Raw genomic sequence first — 9,194 nt, 5'->3', positions numbered from 1 at the left:
TGTCATTCCTATTTATCTGCTGGTCGCTATCAAAGTCCCTAAATGGTTCATCCGAGCAGTAGACAAAATTAGGAGGAGTTTCTTGTGGAAGGGAAGGAAGGAGATCAATGGAGGCAGCTGCTTAGTGGCATGGGAAAAGGTCATGAGACCTATCGATCTTGGGGGGCTAGGAATCCATAACCTGGAAATTATGGGTTGGGCCCTGCAAATGCGATGGCTTTGGATTGAGAAAACTAAACCGGACCGTCCATGGGCTAGTCTGGAAATTCCAATATACCCCAACACTACTGCTATGTTTGCCGTGTCAGTTGTGACTACGGTTGGCAATGGTAGGAACACTTTGTTTTGGATTGATCATTGGTTACACGGCTGCAGTATTGAGAATCTGGCACCTAATGTCTTCAAGACCGTACCACCAAGATTAAGAAAATCAAGAACTGTGAGTGATGCTATGATTGAGCTTTCCTGGGTGTCAGACATAAGAGGAGCTCTCAGTTGCAGGGCCTTGCTGAATATTTAGAACTTTGGGATGCCCTCGCTAAGTTTGCTGTAAATGACACGGAAGACCTTCATCACTGGAAGTTTGAAGCCTCAGGAACATTCTCTACTAGATCTGCATATAGAGCTTTTTTTTAAGGAGCCATTGGCTTTGAACCTTGGAAGAGGCTCTGGAAATCCTGGGCACCCAGCAAGTGCAAAACCTTTGTTTGGTTGGCCATTCGCAACCGATGTTGGATTGCTGATCGTTTGCAGAAAAGAGGACTACCTCACCCTGCCCGCTGCCCGCTGTGTGACCAAGAAGAAGAGACAGTCCAACATCTACTCACTACTTGTGTGTTCGCACGGCAATTTTGGTTCAGCGTTCTCCAGCCACTGAACCTAACTCGTTTGGTGCCTAGTCGCACATCTAGCTCTCTTGCAGATTGGTGGAAGAAATCTTGGAAGAAATTACAGAAGCAACTACGGAAGGGATTTAATTCTCCTGTAATCCTTGGAGCCTGGATCATCTGGAAGCACAGGAATGCCTGCATCTTCGATGGAGTAGCACCAAACTTGCAGGGAGCTCTTCAGGCCTTTAAGGATGAGTTTCACTTATGGCAAATCTCTGGTGCCAAAGGGCTTACTACCCTGAGCCTAGAGGGAGTTGCAGTTCCTAGTTAGAGGAGGTCTAGCTGTGGTCAGGTCCCAAATTCTTCTTTGCATGTAATATTTTGTTTGTCTAAAACAGTTGCATCCCTTACTGTAGTTCAAGGTAAGGTGATGTGTTTGTAATTGGACTGTTTCCTCTCTTAATACAAAGATACGCAGCTCTCCTGCGTGTTCGAGAAAAAATTTTCAGTTTTCCTCTAAAATCTCAACCTTGCTCATAGCCTAATTGCTTTAGAATCAAACTGACTGACGGGCCGGCAGCAGGGTTGTACCATCTCGTGTCCTAGTGGAAGTAACTAGTGGAGATGATATATAAAGAGCCAACACCGAATTTTCTTTTAAACCGATATCATAGCTGCCAGAATTCCCTGAGGGATATAATTCATGACCAACGCAGTTCAGTTGCATGACCATCAAGTAAGAAACGGATGATATTTTTAACAGAGTATACTAGGAAGAGTGTAAAGAGATTGCTTGAACCAAGTACCCATATTTTCTCTTAAACTAGCAGTACAACAAGTATGATGCTGCTGTCGTCAACCAGCATGACCTTAAGTAACAACATCATGAAGAGGATGATACAATCACACCCTTGTGAGAATTTAACACATACTACTACTACTACTACTACTACTACAAATGCAATCCGTACGCATATAACGGCTGCAGTCTTGATCCAAAAAGTGCTGATGGGGGGAAACATCGTGTCCCTGTAAGTTAAGCTGAAGTTAACAAAAGGTAATTGAATGATAGAATTAGTGAAGAGAGCAAAAAAGGAGTATATATAGAGAGAGAGCTTTGAACCTGCACTTCGCCAGTGACAATTATCCCAAGCTTTCCTGAAACATTGGAAAACAGAGTTATGGGAAAATACGTCTAGATCATTTTACCTTCCAGAAGGGATCAGGGATTAGGGGTCTTGAGTAGCTCTGTGGAAACGTAACGTGCCAACTTAATCTCTATAGTTTTTACATCTGACACGGTTGTTTGGTTCATGACAAAGCAATTTTCACCCTTCTGCTGCACCTTGTTCCGCACCTGTTCTTGGTTGGAAATGGACTGAGTTTCAAGTAGGTCGGAGCTCAGCTCCTTCAACTGGCAATCACGACAGGACCTTGAAACGGTAGGCCCGCAACGACCAAGAACGTGGCCAATCTTGGTCATGTACATACCGTCTTTATCATCGTTGTCCTGAGTGAATGTATTGAGGTGATCAAACATGGCAGTTTCTGAAGCTAAACATCTGAAACCACACGTCTTGCACTTATTCAGAGGATGATGCAGTGTGGGCGCTGCACCTCCAGGACGATGTTGGCCGGCATTGGACCATGGCAGACTTTACTTGTGTAGAGGAGTTTTCTCCTAGACAACCACCTGTCCACCTGAGCTGAACAAAAAAAAAAAAGGCATGGCCAAGCGCTTGGGAAATTATAGCTAGAACAAAAAAAAAACCTCACTGAACAATTATTCAACAAAAAATCCTACCTCAAGCTATGCTTACTTCACGTTGGTGAACCCGATCTTTCGAGAAGCATGTGAAAACTTGATGCCTTCAAATACACAGCTTGGTGTGTTCTGATGGACTTGACATATCAATCTACCCTCTCTTTACAAACTCCATATGAAATGGAATTTTTTGTCAATGTGCTGGCTCCGTCGTGGTGCACTGGGTTCTTCATTATCATCAACAGTGCATCACGACAGAAGCAAGCACATAGACAGAAACTTCCATTTAATCCTCCGGGGGTGTGCAGGAGACGCGCTAACGAGATTGATGCCAAGTTTATTGGAACAACTGAGCAGCTTATTAGCTAGGGGTAAAAATCGAGCCGTGGATTGGACACGCACTGATGCACACTCGAACATGAGGACTAGAAGTTTTTTTATTATTGCAGACCGATATCTTTTCAGGATGCATTCGAATGAATTTAAAGGACACTCTTATGCACAGAAATTGCCCAGAATAGCCTGCTAGACTCACGGCATGAACGAGCAATCCACAGTTGGCGCCATTGAGACCCGCTCTAATGCGACTATAAAGTCTGTGTCGAGCTGAACGTGCGTGCAACCAGAAGACATAGTCATGCGCTTAGCTAAATATAGCTACAAGCACAAGAAGAAGACGATACACACAAGAATTATTCAGTATAGCCAAAGATAGGGATGTTCCTGGCCATGGCCGAGCAGTCACTCTGACTTTCACATCGTCAAACAACTGTCATTTTGAGCCACACAATGCAACCATGCCACGTCGATGGCACGCACCCGAGTGGCATTGCAGCTGCCTGGTCGGAGCGGCGACCAAGTTCCCCTCCGTTGACCCTATACTACGAAGAGGATTGCTTGATTGGAAAAGCCTATTACTAAAGTACATAATCAATCTCCGGCTATTCAGCATCCCAATGCTAAGCAGTGGCATCTGTTAGAATACCTTCAGGAAGAATGAACAAGAGGGTGAGACAGTAGTCTTGTTGTGTGTATATAAGCATAGTGGGCCTCTTGGGCCTTAACACCCCCCTTCAAACTCAAGGCGGAGGTGGAGGATCGGAAGCATTGAGTTTGAGCAAATGAAGTCGATGTTGCTCTCGAGTTTGTGTTTTAGTGAAAAAATCTGCTACTTGCAGCTCTGATGGCACATACTGAAGAGCAATTTTCTGTTGATGACAATGAGAGCGAGTAAAAGATGCATCAACACCAATATACTTTGTGAGTTCATGCTTCACCGGATCATTAGCAATCTGTATGACTCCGGTATTATCACAAAGGAGAGGTGTGGGGGTATCACAAGAAATACCAAAATCAGCTAACAACCAACGAAGCCATACAATCTCTGAAGTGGTAGTGGCAAGTGCTCGAAGTTCTGCCTCTGTACTTGATCGAGATACAGCTGACTGCTTCTTGGACTTCCAAACAAGAGGAGAAGAACCAAGAAGGATACAATAACCAGTGACTGAACGATGGTCTGTGGGCTCACTCGCTCAAGTGGAGTTCGAGTAAGCATGAAGACGGAGTGGACTATCATAAGCATAAAGCAAACACTGAGATGTTGTCCCCCTTAAGTAACGTAGCACATGAAGCAAGTGTCCAAAGTGAACCGAAGTAGGAGCACTCACAAACTGACTCTAGATATGCACAACATGAGCAATGTCAGGTCGAGTAACAGTTAGATAAACAAGACTCCCAACAATATGCCTATATCGAGAGGGATCCTCCAAGGGGGCACCATCAGTAGGACGAAGCTGCAAGTGAAGATCCATAGGTGTTGTAGCAATCCGACTATCGGAAATGCCAGAGCGAGCAAGAAGATCTTGTATATATTTGGACTGAGAAAGATAATAGCCCTTGGCAGAACGCAAAACCTCAATCCCTAAGAAATAACTGAGAGGACCTAAATCAGACATCTGAAATTGCTCCCCAAGTTGCTTCTTCACATGAGAAATGTGCTCCATATCATCTCCCATAATCAACATATAGAAGAAGTAAAGTGCGTCCATGTGGAGAACGATGAATAAATAAGGCTAGATCATGCTCACTTGGTGAAAAGCCAGCAGTCCGTATCACAGAAACAAAGCGCTCAAACCAAGCACGAGGAGCCTGTTTGAGACCATATAATGCACGACGAAGACGACAAACATATCCTGAAGGTGCATGAACACCTAGTGGGGGTTGCATATACACTTCCTCATGTAAATCACCATGGAGAAAAGCATTCTTAACATCCATATGAGAGATAGTCCAAGAACAAGAAGCAGCCACTGCAATTAGAGTGCGAACAGTGGTCATGTGAGCAACTGGAGCAAATGTCTCATCATAATCAACACCTTGAGTTTGCTGAAAACCCCTGGCAACCAAGCGAGCTTTATATCTCTCAATAGAACCATCTGATTTGGTTTTAATTTTGAATACCCATTTGCATGTGATAGGTACTGCATGAGATGGCAATGGAACAAGATCCCAAGTACATGTGCGCTCAAGTGCAGCAAGTTCCTCAGTCATAGCAGCTTGCCACTCTAGAATATTGGCGGCTTCATGATAACTGGATGGCTCACCAATAACAGCACCAACACGTGGGAACCCCAACTTGTCAGGTGGCTCAATTGTGGTACGATCACGTAGATTGTAGTGCTGACCAACCTGTGGCTCATCAGAAGCATCATGTGACTCAGAAAGAGTATTAGAATCATTAAAAATATCGGGAGTGATCGAGGAAGGAGGAGTAGATGGAGGTTCAGTAGGAGCTTTGGGACGACGGGTGTAAACTTTGGTGATAGGTGGTTTAGAGGGTGGAGGAGGTGGCGGTGGTGGTGATGGAGGATCAACAGGAATAGGTGTGATGGAAGGAGCCGGATCGGGAATAAGGGTATCAGGTGGTGGTGGCGGTAGTAGTGTGGCAGTATCGCTTGATGAAATAGGAGGAAGAAAGAGAAACGATGTGGACTCTGTGGGAGAATCTGAGGGCTGAGTAGAAGGGTTATAAAAGAATGGACAATTCTCAACAAATGTCACATCACGAGAGATACGCTTGCGACGTGAGGAAGGATCATAACAATGGTAACCCTTATGCTCAGGATTGTAACCAAGAAAAACACATTCAACAGACTGTGCAGTCAACTTAGTTCTCTCACGAGGTGCAAGCAAGACATAGCACGTGCACCCAAAAACTCGGAGGTGATCATAGTTAGGAGGTATCCCACAAAGAATCTCACCAGGACATTTTCCAGCAAGTTTAGAAGAAGGTTGTCGATTGATTAGATATACAACTGTAGAAATGGCTTCTCCCCAAAAATGAGAGGGCACAAAAGATGCAATGAGAAGTGTCCGAGCAGTCTTAATGAGATGACGATGTTTGCGTTCAGCGACACCATTCTGAGCATGAGCACCTGAACATGAGAGCTGAGGAAGAGTGCCCTCAGGTGAGAAACTGACAAAAAACTGAAGATAAATATTCTCCTCTAGAATCGGAACGAAAGATTTTAATAGCTGTAGAAAATTGGGTGTGGACCATGCGAGCAAAAGATTGATAAATAGAACACAACTGGGAGCGATGCTTCATGAAATAGATCCAAGTATATCGAGAATAGTCATCAATAAAAATGACATAGTAACTATGACCACCCTTGGATGCAAAAGGCGAAGGGCCCCAAACATCCGAGTGAATAAGATCAAAAGGTCTAGCAGAATGAGAAGTACTACTAGAATATGGGAGTTGTACCTGTTTGCCAAGTTTACAACCCTTACAGTGGAAGCTAGAGTCAATAGGAATGTGTCCAAGATGTCCCTCATGAATCAAGGTGGACAATCGAGACCCACAAAGATGGCCAAGATGATGATGCCACTTCGCAAAAGATGAAGCTGATGATGACACTGCTGATGATACACGAGCAGTGGAAGAAGGAAGACGTAGGGTATCCATAACATAGAGATTAGAAGAATCTCTACGACGATGACCAGTCTCAATCACTTTCCCATTTCGACGGTCCTGAATGAAACAAGATGACTCATCAAATCCAACAAAGCAGTTCATATCAGCTATCTGACCCACTGATAGAAGATTTATAGATAATTGAGGTACACACGAGACATCAGGTATATAAAAATGTGGAGAGTGAAGGGATCCTTGATGAGTAATGTGACAAGATGTACTATCAGCCGTGTGCATAGAAGTACCATCAGTGATAGGCTTACAGGCAACCAACTTAGACTTGTCAGACGTCTCATGAAAAGAAGCCCCTGAATCTAAAACCCAATACGGAGTAGTGACATGTGAGGCAGCAGCTATAGACACAGATCCACTAGTACAGATCTCGCCATCAAGCTCAATATCACTGGCTATAGCATTGGATTGCATCATATTGAAGAATGCTAATACTTACTCAAAACAGAGAATAAAGCTGTGCTGCACAACTGACCAGCCACAAAGGACCTCTGGAGCAGCAGAGATACAGAATACCAGTAGTAGAAAAGAGTGCGATGGGCAACCTGCTTCAATCACGGACAAAACAAGGCAGAAATATCCCTGCAGCAGCAGATCAGAGTAGAGCACCCCCCCCCCCCCCCCCCCCCCCTTTCCGTTCTGCAGAACACCAGCAGAGCAGAGAACCCCCGGTCCTTGTGTAGAACAAGGGCGAGCGCAGAGCAGAGGTGCAACACCAGCAGACAGGCGGCGCGAAGAGGGGCGGGCACAGACGGCGCGCGGACGGGCGGCCGCAACAGGCAGCAGGGAACGAGGCCCAGATGGGCAGCAACGACGGCGTCCACGACGGGCTGACGGGAGAACAGCCGAGGCAGCGTCCGGCCAAACGGATCTGCGACGACCGGAGGTCGGGGATGGCTCTCCGCGAAGAAAATTTTTATTTCCAGAGGTACTTTTAGTTTCCACGCAATATTTGTAATGGGTAAACTACCTGTCTGCATTAAGTTCTTATACATTGATTTCACAGTGAATTCGGAGTTTTTGGTTAGAGTCCATTTGAAAGAATCATTGGCATTGGACAGAACTATATTCAATACTTTCAAGACTAGCTCATGCCACATCCCCAACCTGTCCCCTACCAATCCTCTCCTAAATGAATATTTAGGGGAATAGTGCCAAGAACACTAGCAACTGTTTGGTGTTTCCTTCTTACAATATTGTAAAGAGAGGGATATTGCTGCATCAAAGGCTTGTTACCCAACCACAAATCCTCCCAAAACATCGTTTGTTCACCATTGTTAATCTGAAATTTTCCTCTCTGAAAGAACTGCTCTTTAATCTCCACTTAGATATTTCTTCTTAAGAAGTTGTTGCCAAGTGCCCTCCTCTGTTAACAGGTTAAACAACCATTTGCTCAATAGGCAGGTGTTCTGGGCCTCTAGGTTTGTAATTCCTAGCCCTCCTACACTCTTAGGTGTACTCCTGGAGCAGACTAGCATGACCATCTAGGTAGAAAAATGTGACATGCAACAGAAAGCATAAGGTTCTTACTCTTGGAGCTGCAACTAAGTGGAGCACAACAGTCTGCTCATTTTCAGCTCCAGTGAATAAATTTAGGTGTCTGAAACCATCGCAGTTTGTGAAGTGGATCAACTGAAGCTGCACCAGCACCTGCACACGAACTGTACCTGTTCTAGGGGATGAGGCAGTATGAGCGCGTCGCCTCGAGCTGGTCGCCAACTCGCCACCCCCGCGGCCGGCCGGCTGGCGGCGACACTAGAGGTGGATCAACGGAGAAGTCGAGGGAAGGTTATGAACTCATGATTTGTGGATCGGGCAGATGGGAGCGCGTCGCCAGGCCGGAACGCGGCGGCGGAGCGGCGGACGCAGGGTGTGGGCACGCGGCAGGCTGTAGGCAGAGCCCAAGATTCAGTAGCCTGTGCTCCTCCGCGAGGTCCTGCGGCGGCGGCCGATGGCTCCCCCGTCGGCGACGTCAGCGGAGGCCATCCCCTTGGAGGCTTGGACGGCGCCGCCGGCGGCGCCGGCGCGGCCGCGGCAGCCATCCCCCTCGGCGACATCAGCGCGCGGCGGTCCCGGGCCATGGCGCGCAACGACCAGCCTCCCAATCGGGTTCGGGTCTCCTGCCTTCAATCTTAACCGCAAATTGCAGATCGGACGGCTACCAGGCATCTCGGGGGTGGACGGTAAATGAAATACCGTCCACCCCGTGATCCCGGCGTGGCGGCGTCCAGCGGCCATGGCAGCCGGCAGGAGAGCTGGGAGGGGACGAGGGAAGCGAGGAGAAGCAGCGCATCACCACGAAGACGAGAGCGCATCCCGACCCGCTCCTCATCGGGCAGCCAGTGCCGCTCGGCCCCGCGCTTGCGCGGTACAGTGTCGCAGCAACCACGCTTCCCCTCGCGCGGCGAGCTCTCGGGAGCAGCGCGTCGCCGGAGCCCAACATCTGACGCACGATGGTGGATGGAGAACGCGTAGGAAGTCTGGTCTCATGGAGGTTGGTGAAGCCGAGGTGGTGGCACAGGCGCGCTTGAGGAGTGGGCACGGGAGCCCTCGGCTACTCCGTCCACCACGACGCAGATCGATGCACCACGGCGCGGCGGAGCAGCACTGC

General features: G+C 47.3%; 1 long non-coding RNA gene across 2 annotated transcripts; it reads right to left on the bottom strand.

Annotated features, from left to right (window-relative positions):
* Window positions 1-1,551: 1,551 nt before the first annotated feature.
* Window positions 1,552-6,050, bottom strand: LOC120702456. 2 transcript variants are annotated; one of them, XR_005686414.1, is made up of 3 exons: window positions 2,635-6,050; window positions 1,954-2,536; window positions 1,552-1,859 (listed from the first exon to the last, which is right to left on the bottom strand). It is a non-coding gene; the product is annotated as an uncharacterized LOC120702456 (long non-coding RNA). The 2 variants fall into 2 exon arrangements; XR_005686413.1 differs by having other exon boundaries at window positions 1,954-6,050.
* Between the last annotated feature and the right edge of the window lie 3,144 nt (window positions 6,051-9,194).

The sequence above is a fragment of the Panicum virgatum genome, chromosome 4K, assembly GCF_016808335.1.
Source record: "Panicum virgatum strain AP13 chromosome 4K, P.virgatum_v5, whole genome shotgun sequence".
Lineage (NCBI taxonomy): Eukaryota > Viridiplantae > Streptophyta > Magnoliopsida > Poales > Poaceae > Panicum > Panicum virgatum.
This window is presented reverse-complemented; position numbering and strand designations above follow the sequence as displayed.